At 34.2% G+C, this 12,749-nt stretch overlaps 1 long non-coding RNA gene across 1 annotated transcript; it reads right to left on the bottom strand.

Annotated features, from left to right (window-relative positions):
* Positions 1-1,966: 1,966 nt before the first annotated feature.
* On the bottom strand, positions 1,967-12,166 carry LOC139511579 (uncharacterized). Its single transcript, XR_011662048.1, has 3 exons — positions 11,982-12,166; positions 10,539-10,646; positions 1,967-2,051 (listed from the first exon to the last, which is right to left on the bottom strand). It is a non-coding gene; the product is annotated as an uncharacterized lncRNA (long non-coding RNA).
* Between the last annotated feature and the right edge of the window lie 583 nt (positions 12,167-12,749).

Raw genomic sequence — 12,749 nt, 5'->3', positions numbered from 1 at the left:
TAATAAAGGGTCTGCTAAATAATGTAAGGCTGAGATAAATTAGTCATTTGGTCACACCAGTTTTTTGGCGAGGTTCGTTTTGTTCAGTCTGTGATGTTCTTTGTTGTGTTTTGCATTCTGTTGTTTGTTTTTTAATCTTTCTCTTTTTTTTCCGTGGTTTTGTCAGTTTATTATTGACTTATGTGTTTGAATAAGCCTTTAGTATCTTTCGCCTCTCTCTTCGGTCAATTTGATTATGTGGGACATACAGATTTAGACCCAAACTTGTCTCTGATTGTTTCGTGATTATTGTAGATGTAAATCATACTATAAAATTGAGTATGGAAATGGGGAATGTGTCAAGGAGACAACAACCCGACCATAGAGCAGACAACAGCCGAAGGCCACCGATAGATCTTCAATGTAGCGAGAAACTCCCGCACACGGAGGTGTCCGTCAGCTGGCCCCTAAACAAATATGTATACTAGTTCAGTGATAATAGACGTCATACTAAGCTCCGAATTATACACAAGGAACTAAAATTATAAATCATACAAGACTTACAAAGGTCAGAGGCTCCTAATTTGGGACAGGCGCAAAATTGCGGCGGGATTAAACATGTTTTTTGAGATCTCAACCCTCCCCTATACCTGTAGCCAATGTAGAAAAAAAAAAACGCGAAACAATACGCACAGTAAAACTCAGTTTAAGAGAAGTCCGAGTCCGATGTCAGAATATGAAACAAAATGACAATAATACATAAATAACAACAGACTACTAGCAGTTATTGACATGCCAGAACCAGACCTTAATTAAACTGATTGAAAGATTATGTCTTCATCATATGAATATCAGGCACAATCCCTCCTGTTAGGGGTTTAGTATTATACCGTCATGAAATATACAAACCTCTTATTTACAATATCATTTGATCAACACCTATTTACAAGGGTCTATTTGATATGATTTTTTTTCATTGTTGAAGGCTGTATGGTTGCATATAACTGCTTACATCCACTTTATTTGAACTTGAGTGGATACATGTAGGCGTCACATTGGCAATCATACCACATCTCCGTATTTTTACAGTATTGTGTCAGTACTGTTACCTAATAACAGGACAAAACAAGACAGCAATTTGACAAAACTAAAGACATACATACTTGATTTTACTTCTCTAAAGATTTAAACAAAATTTTCATAGTTCGTATCTGAACATGTACACAGCCATGGGAATTTTAAGGGACTATATTTCAGTGTGCATATATTTAGTAGCTAATCTAGCTACTTCCTGTTTATCAGACCGGTACCTTAGAAAAGAATTGTGACAATATATCCAATCTTTTCAAAAACCAAAGACTAACGTCACTAGGAGCAGCAGTTAGTTGTCATAGATACTCTAGATAGAAAGATAATCTGCCACTTTTATAAAAGGGACTACACATAGTTTTTGAAAGGGTATAATCGGTTTGTGCCGAAATTACTTTCTTTAGTCCAGAAACTCATTTGTGCTAAATGGTAATCTCCACCCACATTTAGGACTGGCAGTTATTTGTAGTTTTTATCAACAGCTTGCACTTTTTCTAAATTATATTTGCTTCTTTTAAGACTGACCAAAACTGTTTTTTTACCATTGTGGTTTGATTAAGGTAGTGTATATCAAACAGCTGTTGGAAATATTTTGGACAACCCTCTTATTTACAATATCATTTGATCAACACCTAGTGGTCTTTGGTGGTATCTCGCATAACATTAATAAGGTCTTTTTTAAAAGGCAACTTGAAATTATTGGTCCCATATTTATGTGCTATAGCAAATGTATGGGCTGCTGATCTGCATATATGATAGCAATATATTCTTATGTTTTCAATGACCCCTTATTTCTTCACTCCACTTTATAAGATAGAAATAAATGTTATTCCACATTTTATTGGTTTTTTTTTAAAGGTATCATAATTAAGACATAAAGACAAAACTAAGCACAGTGAAAAGTCTACTCTGTCCTGTAAAGTTTGAGATGTTTTTGTTGTTCAATCTTTGTCACTTGTATGGAAACACTAAATCTTGATAACCTACAACAGAAATATTATCACTTTTATTTCAATTCAATTGTTGCAGTCATCATGCATGTAATAGAGAAAATGATAAATTAGACCAGATCTCCACATTAATAATATCAAAACTAGAAGCTTCAATAAGCCTGTGTCACTCACATGATACTTTTATTTACAATTGATGCATGATACAGAAATTGTCCATACCAACCGTCAGTGTTTACCATACAATACAGTACTTTTATACACTGTCTGTATACAGTATTTGTTGGATTTTGTCCATACCTATCGTCGATGTTTGACATAAAATACAATACTCCTATATACCGTATATCAACAGTATTTGTCTATACCTACCGTCGGTGGTTAACATACAATACAGTCCTCCTATATACCGTCTATCAACAGTATTTGTCTATACCTACCGTCAGTGGTTAACATACGATATAGTACTCCTTTGCACCGTCCATCAACAGTATTTGTCTATACCTACCGTCGGTGGTTAACATGCAATAAAGTGCTCCTATATACCGTCTATTAACAGTATTTGTCTATACCTACCGTCGGTGGTTAACATACAATATAGTGCTCCCATATGCCGTCTATCAACAGTATTTGTCTATACCTACTGTTGGTAGTTAACATACAATATAGTGCTCCTATATAACGTCTATCAACAGTATTTGTCTATACCTACTGTCGGTAGTTAACATACAATATAGTGCTCCTATATACCGTCTATCAACAGTATGTGCCTATACCTACTGTCCGTAGTTAACATACAATATAGTGCTTCTATATACCGTCTATCAACAGTATTTGTCTATACCTACCGTCGGTAGTTAACATACAATATAGTGCTCCTATATACCGTGTATCAACAGTATGTGTCTATACCTACTGTCGGTAGCTGACATACAATATAGTGCTCCTATATACTGTCTATCAACAGTATTTGTCTATACCTACCGTCGGTAGTTAACATACAATATAGTGCTCCTATATACCATCTATCAACAGTATTTGTCTATACCTACCGTCGGTGGTTATTATACAATATAGTGCTTCTATATACCGTCTATCAACAGTATCTGTCTATACCTACTGTTGGTAGTTAACATACAATATAGTGCTCCTATATAAAGTCTATCAACAGTACTTTTCTATACCTACTGTCGGTAGTTAACATACAATATAGTGCTCCTATATACAGTCTATCACCAGTATTTGTCTATACCTACTGTCGGTAGTTAACATACAGTATAGTGCTCCTATACACCGTATATCAACAGTATTTGTCTGTACCTACCGTCGGTGGTTAACATACAATACAGTGCTCCATTACACATTCTATTGACAGTTGTCTATACCTACCGTCGGTGATTAACATGCAATATAGTGCTTCTATATACCGTCTATCAACAGTATTTGTTTATACCTACCGTCGGTGGTTAACATACAATATAGTGCTCCTATATACCGTCTATCCAGAGTTTTAGTCTATACCTACTGTTGGTAGTTAACGTACAATGTAGTGCTCCTATATACCGTCTATCAAGAGTTTTAGTCTATACCTACTGTTGGTAGTTAACGTACAATGTAGTGCTCCTATATACCGTCTATCAACAGTATTAGTCTATACCTACTGTCGAAAGTTAACATACAATATAGTGCTTCTATATACCGTCTATCAACAGTATTAGTCTGTACCTACTGTCGGTAGTTAACATACAATATAGTGCTCCCATATACCGTCTATCAACAGTATTTGTTTATACCTACAGTCGGTGGTTAACATACAATATAGTGCTCCTATAAACCGTCTATCAACAGTATTTGTCTATACCTACTGTCGGTAGTTAACATACAATATAGTGCTCCTATATACCGTCTATCAACAGTATTTGTCTATACCTACCGTCGGTGGTTAACATGCAATATAGTCCTCCTATATACTGTCTATCAAGAGTTTAAGTCTATACCTACTGTTGGTAGTTAATATACAATATAGTGCTCCTATATACCGTCTATCAACAGTATTTATCTATACCTACCGTCGGTGGTTAACATGCAATACAGTACTCCTATTCACCGTATATCAACAGTATTTGTCTATACCTACCGTCGGTGGTTAACATACAATATAGTGCTCCTATATAACGTCTATCAAGAGTTTTAGTCTATACCTACTGTTGGTCGTTAACATACAATATAGTGCTCCTATATACCGTCTATCAACAGTATTTATCTATACCTACCGTCGGTGGTTAACATACAATATAGTGCTTCTATATACCGTCTACCAACAGTATCTGTCTATACCTACTGTCGGTAGTTAACATACAATATAGTGCTCCTATATATTGTCTATCAACAGTATTTGTCTATACCTACTGTCGGTAGTTAACATACAATATAGTGCTCCTATATAACGTCTATCAACAGTATTTGTCTATACCCACTGTCGGTAGTTAACATACAATATAGTGCTCCTATATACCGTCTATCAACAGTATGTGTCTATACCTACTGTCGGTAGTTAACATACAATATAGTGCTTCTATATACCGTCTATCAACAGTATTTGTTAATACCTACTGTCGGTGGTTAACATGCAATATAGTGCTCCTATATACCGTCTATCAAGAGTTTTAGTCTATACCTACTGTTGGTACTTAACGTACAATGTAGTGCTCCTATATACCGTCTATCAACAGTATTAGTCTATACCTACTGTCGGTAGTTAACATACAATATAGTGCTTCTATATACCGTCTATCATCAGTATATGTCTATACCTACCGTCGGTGGTTAACATACAATATAATGCTCCCATAAACCGTCTATCAACAGTATTTGTCTATACCTACTGTCGGTAGTTAACATACAATATAGTGCTTCTATATACCTTCTATCAACAGTATTTGTCTATACCTACCGTCGGTGGTTAACATACAATATAGTGCTCCTACAATGTATATACCGTCTATCAACAGTATTTGTCTATACCTACCGTCGGTGGTTAACATACAATATAGTGCTCCCATATACCGTCTATCAACAGTATCTGTCTATACCTACTGTCGGTAGTTAACATACAATATAGTGCTCCTATATACCGTCTATCAACAGTATTTGTCTATACCTACCGTCAGTGGTTAACATACAATATAGTGCTCCTATATACCGTCTATCAACAGTATTTGTCTATACCCACTGTCAGTGGTTAACATACAATATAGTGCTCCCATAAACCGTCTATCAACAGTATTTGTCTATACCTACTGTCGGTAGTTGACATACAATATAGTGCTTCTATATACCGTCTATCAACAGTATTTATCTATACCTACCGTCGGTGGTTAATATATAATATAGTGCTCTTATATACTGTCTATCAACAGTATTTGTCTATACCTACCGTCGGTGGTTAACATACAATATAGTGCTCCCATATGCCGTCTATCAACAGTATTTGTCTATACCTACTGTCGGTAGTTAACATACAATATAGTGCTCCTATATACCGTCTATCAACAGTATTTGTCTATACCTACTGTCGGTAGTTAACATACAATATAGTGCTTCTATATACCTTCTATCAACAGTATTTGTCTATACCTACCGTCGGTGGTTAACATACAATATAGTGCTCCTATATACCGTGTATCAACAGTATGTGTCTATACCTACTGTCGGTAGCTGACATACAATATAGTGCTCCTATATACTGTCTATCAACAGTATTTGTCTATACCTACCGTCGGTGGTTAACATACAATATAGTGCTCCTATATACCGTGTATCAACAGTATGTGTCTATACCTACTGTCGGTAGCTGACATACAATATAGTGCTCCTATATACTGTCTATCAACAGTATTTGTCTATACCTACCGTCGGTAGTTAACATACAATATAGTGCTCCCATATGCCGTCTATCAACAGTATTTGTCTATACCTACTGTTGGTAGTTAACATACAATATAGTGCTCCTATATAACGTCTATCAACAGTATTTGTCTATACCTACTGTCGGTAGTTAACATACAATATAGTGCTCCTATATACCGTCTATCAACAGTATGTGTCTATACCTACTGTCCGTAGTTAACATACAATATAGTGCTTCTATATACCGTCTATCAACAGTATTTGTCTATACCTACCGTCGGTAGTTAACATACAATATAGTGCTCCTATATACCGTGTATCAACAGTATGTGTCTATACCTACTGTCGGTAGCTGACATACAATATAGTGCTCCTATATACTGTCTATCAACAGTATTTGTCTATACCTACCGTCGGTAGTTAACATACAATATAGTGCTCCTATATACCATCTATCAACAGTATTTGTCTATACCTACCGTCGGTGGTTAACATACAATATAATGCTCCTATATACCGTCTATCAACAGTATTTGTCTATACCTACCGTCGATGGTTAACATACAATATAGTGCTCCCATATACCGTCTATCAACAGTATTAATCTATACCTACTGTGGGTAGTTAATATAGAATATAGTGCTCCTATATACCGTCTATCAATAGTATTTCTCTATACCTACCGTCGGTGGTTAACATACAATATAATGCTCCTATATACCGTCTATCAACAGTATTTGTTTATACCTACCGTCGGTGCTTAACATACAATATATTGCTCTTATATACCGTCTATCACCAGTATTTGTCTATACCTACCGTCGGTGGTTAACATAAGATATAGTGCTCCTATATACCGTCTATCAACAGTATTTGGCTATACCTACCGTCAGTGGTTAACATAGAATATATTGCTCCTATATACTGTCTATCACCAGTATTTGTCTATACCTACCGTCGGTGGTTAACATGGAATATAGTGCTCCTATATACCGTCTATCAACAGTATTTGTTTATACCTACTGTCGGTGGTTAACATGGAATATAGTGCTCCTATATACCGTCTATCAACAGTATTTGTCTATACCTACCGTCGGTGGTTAACATACAATATAGTGCTCCCATATGCCGTCTATCAACAGTATTTGTCTATACCTACTGTCGGTAGTTAACATACAATATAGTGCTCCTATATACCGTCTATCAACAGTATTTGTCTATACCTACCGTCGGTAGTTAACATACAATATAGTGCTCCTATATACCGTCTATCAACAGTATTTGTCTATACCTACCGTATGTGGTTAACATACATGTAGTGCTCTTATATACCGTCTATCAACAGTATTTGTCTATACCTACCGTCGGTAGTTAACATACAATATAGTGCTGCCATATACCGTCTATCAACAGTATTTGTCTATACCTACTGTCGGTAGTTTACATACAATATAGTGCTCCTATATACCATCTATCAACAGTATATGTCTATACCTACCGTCGGTAGTTAACGTACAATATAGTGCTCCTATATACCATCTATCAACAGTATATGTCTATACTTACCATCGGTGGTTAACATACAATATAATGCTCCTATATACCGTCTATCAACAGTATTTGTCTATACCTACCGTCGATGGTTAACATACAATATAGTGCTCCCATATACCGTCTATCAACAGTATTAATCTATACCTACTGTGGGTAGTTAATATAGAATATAGTGCTCCTATATACCGTCTATCAACAGTATTTGTCTATACCTACCGTCGGTAGTTAACATACAATATAGTGCTCCTATATACCGTCTATCAACAGTATTTGTCTATACCTACCGTATGTGGTTAACATACATGTAGTGCTCTTATATACCGTCTATCAACAGTATTTGTCTATACCTACCGTCGGTAGTTAACATACAATATAGTGCTGCCATATACCGTCTATCAACAGTATTTGTCTATACCTACTGTCGGTAGTTTACATACAATATAGTGCTCCTATATACCATCTATCAACAGTATATGTCTATACCTACCGTCGGTAGTTAACGTACAATATAGTGCTCCTATATACCATCTATCAACAGTATATGTCTATACTTACCGTCGGTGGTTAACATACAATATAATGCTCCTATATACCGTCTATCAACAGTATTTGTCTATACCTACCGTCGATGGTTAACATACAATATAGTGCTCCCATATACCGTCTATCAACAGTATTAATCTATACCTACTGTGGGTAGTTAATATAGAATATAGTGCTCCTATATACCGTCTATCAATAGTATTTCTCTATACCTACCGTCGGTGGTTAACATACAATATAATGCTCCTATATACCGTCTATCAACAGTATTTGTTTATACCTACCGTCGGTGCTTAACATACAATATATTGCTCTTATATACCGTCTATCACCAGTATTTGTCTATACCTACCGTCGGTGGTTAACATAAGATATAGTGCTCTTATATACCGTCTATCAACAGTATTTGTCTATACCTACCGTCGGTAGTTAACATACAATATAGTGCTGCCATATACCGTCTATCAACAGTATTTGTCTATACCTACTGTCGGTAGTTTACATACAATATAGTGCTCCTATATACCATCTATCAACAGTATATGTCTATACCTACCGTCGGTAGTTAACGTACAATATAGTGCTCCTATATACCATCTATCAACAGTATATGTCTATACTTACCGTCGGTGGTTAACATACAATATAATGCTCCTATATACCGTCTATCAACAGTATTTGTCTATACCTACCGTCGATGGTTAACATACAATATAGTGCTCCCATATACCGTCTATCAACAGTATTAATCTATACCTACTGTGGGTAGTTAATATAGAATATAGTGCTCCTATATACCGTCTATCAATAGTATTTCTCTATACCTACCGTCGGTGGTTAACATACAATATAATGCTCCTATATACCGTCTATCAACAGTATTTGTTTATACCTACCGTCGGTGCTTAAGGGACGACATCAAAAGATCAATGTAAGATAAAAAACTTAATTCAAATAGTTTGGGGGTGGGGGGGTTGAACGGCTGCAAGATTTGGTTATCCGACATTGATTTTTACATATATCCATATGGGTCAATCAATTTTTCCCAAATTAAGTTAAGAGGGGGGTGGGGGGGTCAGTGAAAAAACTATGTGAATTAAGTTTTTTATCCTTCATTGAACTTTTGATGTCGTCCCTAACATACAATATATTGCTCTTATATACCGTCTATCACCAGTATTTGTCTATACCTACCGTCGGTGGTTAACATAAGATATAGTGCTCCTATATACCGTATATCAACAGTATTTGGCTATACCTACCGTCAGTGGTTAACATAGAATATATTGCTCCTATATACTGTCTATCACCAGTATTTGTCTATACCTACCGTCGGTGGTTAACATGGAATATAGTGCTCCTATATACCGTCTATCAACAGTATTTGTTTATACCTACTGTCGGAGGTTAACATAGAATATAGTGCTCCTATATACCAAGAGGGATAACGGATCTGCATCTAGAATTTATCATGCTGCCCTTTTTTGGATTTTTTAAAATTCTTGTTATCCCTCAATTTTTACATTCATCCCAAATAATACAACAGTAGTCAATTAGGGGCATAACACCCATTGTATTATGTTTTCTTGCAGTTATATAAAAAAAAATGTATTTAAGAAAGATGGTATATTCTGGATGATATATTAGCACAACCTTGGTCAATTTGATTTCTCCAGTTACTTAGTGGGCTGTCAATTTTGAAACTAATATTTTTTCACATGAAGAATTTTGTAATACTTTAATTTATTATCAAGTTTGGTTGAAAAGTCTGAATAGTTTCTGCTTTGTTCCAGTAATCAAACATTTTGTTTCATTTGCATCTATGAACATGTTATTCATTTTACACCACTCTTCAACCCTGTATAAATCTTCTTAAACATCATCATTTATATTTTCTAGATGTTTCCCCCTGATTTATGAATAGTGGTGTCATCAGCATATACAACGATATAGGTCTGTTTCACAATTTTTAATGCATAAGGGAAGGTCATTTATAAATAGCACAAACAATAGAGGACAAGGTATAGAACATTGGGGAACACCAAATTTTACATGTTGTTGTTCAGAGTTAACATTACAAATGTATACCTTTTGTTATTCAGGTACGACTTAAAAAAACTAACAGTAGTCTCACTAAATCCATACATGTCGAGCTTTAAACAAAGAAAGTCATATTCTACCAAATCAATAACTTTTGTTTAAATCTTAATAAAATTGCTAGGTTTAAATTACCATCTCCATTTCTTGCAACCATGTGTCAATGATATTAAATAAATGTCAAGCTCAATCCAGTATATATTCCAAGTTATGGACAAATGATAATGCTATTAAAAATACCAAATCATAACCAGTGCTTTTCTCTTTTTCTATTTACAGTATATGACTAGGTAATAATGATTACTTTTTTCAACTATTTTCATACTTTTTTGTTTCCTCTGCTTTTGTATCAAGGGCATAATTGTTTATGGCAAACTAAGCATCTGCATAATCAAACTATTCCTAACTATACTCTACCTCAATTTCTGGAAACTGCAGAATTTTTGTCATAGCAGTCTTATGGTAGCTGAACTATTTCTATTTTTTGTAAATTTGGATTAATAAGTCTTTTGTCACATTCTGGGGCTATAGAAAAAAAACATTACAGAATTATCAAAATTATGTGTGTATAATGTTTGTGTACAGTCATTCAACTAAAAAAGGACAAAAATTATTTTTTTGTGTATAAATAAATAATTGTGATTTTAATGTCTTAATATTATAAAAAAAATTTCAAAAGATTAAATTTAAATTATAATCTAAACATGAAAGAGCACATATAAATCAACCTTTTACTCAGATTTATATCTAAAACCAGTTATAACTAGCTATAATATCTTTGACTTCACAAATATCATCATCTAATTTTACAAATCAGTATTTATTTGGTGGCACTTCCTGCACACTAAGTATGTTATGCCTTAGGTTTAATTATGATGCAATCACATTTCAGAAGGTACATGTCTTGAACTGTTTTAATGAATAAATTACAGTTTTAAACTCAGTCTAGGCTGACCTGAGGTCAATAGTCTTAAACAATGTCATCAAACTATCAGTTTTACTGTAATATATTGATATTGTGACATTTATGGGAAAGAGCATATGAGTTAGTCATATTGGTCAATACAATGGAAAGTTTATAGCTGAGACTACTATAACACTATGTGTTATACTAGTAGTCTCAGTTTAGAACTGAGGACAGGGGACTCTTGATTTATTTATAAAATATATTTATATATCATATAGATAGATTGTTTTGCTTTTTTGCTTTTTTTGTTTTCATGGTTTTGTTTGTTAAATGTATTTTGTGTATGTTTATATTATTTGTCACAAACTTATTGTTCAGAGTTTATATGACAATAAATATTTGAATTGAAAAAAAAAAAATAATAAAAAAAAATTATAACTATGTTAATGTTAATTATATACATGACATAATAATTAAATCATTTAAAAAACTATTCAAAAGATTTCTCTCAAATCATGTTTACATTTTTTTAGAGAAGAGTCTGTCTGAAATATATTCAGGGGTAGTCCAAATAATTATGACTTCTTAAAAAGCTATATTATGGGGAAAAAGGGGGGTGGGGGTCTATTATGTTTTTTACATACAGGAGGAAGACGTCATAGCAAAAAAAAAACCAACAAAACAAAATAAAATAATAGCCTGTCAAGACGTCCTTATATCATAATAATTTGGTCTAATTTTGGGATAATACATTTAACTTCCTTTGATGTCGGGGAGGGGAAAAGTTTTGACGATTAATTATTCTTGAAACTAACCATTATTATTTCTTATTGTTACTTTGTTAAGCGAGCGCGATGTGTGGTTCTCGAGTTATTTAAAAAAAAAAAGGGGGGGGGGGTTGTTACTATATCAAATTTACTCAGTTTGGAGACAATAAATATTTAAAATCTAACCATAAACTCCAATGTTCCTGCTTTTTTTAGCAGAACAAACACGATGGCATTCTCGTCTCTGTTATAATCAATAGTTAACTCATTTCGTCTTCCAGGTTATTTCTTAATCAATTATGATTATCAGCTGTCTATATCTATTTACCATGTTTATGTTAAACTGGTCCGTAATTCCAACGTAGTGTACCGATAAGTGAACTCAACAGGGATCCAGTTTATTAAACGTCTGTAAACCTACCTCGAGGTATATAATATACAAGGTTCCTGAGTCAGTAACCGTAACTATCACCGTGCTTTGTGCGCATGCGCAAGAAACACCAACAACAAGGATAAAACAGGGTATATAGTTCCGTAATTTCGTATATTTTTCTTATCTTCATACTAAAGAGCTCCAAAAGTAGGCGTGCTTAGGTGCACTGGGCGGGTCTAAAAACCGACTCTCGGTGGTTAACGTCTCTCGATGGTTAACTTTAAGTGCCTACCGGCATTTTTACACTGCAATCCCTGTATTTTCTTTTAATTTGGTCCAATTAACCATCCCACATAAATCTGTATAGCATAGGTTGTATCTGCTTTAATTTATTTTGGAATGGATCTGGTATAACAATAAAACATTGGATTATAATTGGTAGGGCAAGAGTTTTCACAACTACAGTTTGTGCATAAATAAAGTAATATTCTTAAATGACCAATCACTTAAGAGATTTTTTACTTTTTGATTTTTTTTTCTTCTAAATAATTATCAACACATATATCTGTTTTTGACAAACA

The sequence above is a fragment of the Mytilus edulis genome, chromosome 2 (genome assembly GCF_963676685.1).
Source record: "Mytilus edulis chromosome 2, xbMytEdul2.2, whole genome shotgun sequence".
Lineage (NCBI taxonomy): Eukaryota > Metazoa > Mollusca > Bivalvia > Mytilida > Mytilidae > Mytilus > Mytilus edulis.
Note: the sequence above shows the minus strand (reverse complement) of the source record. Positions and strands in the feature narration are given on the sequence as shown.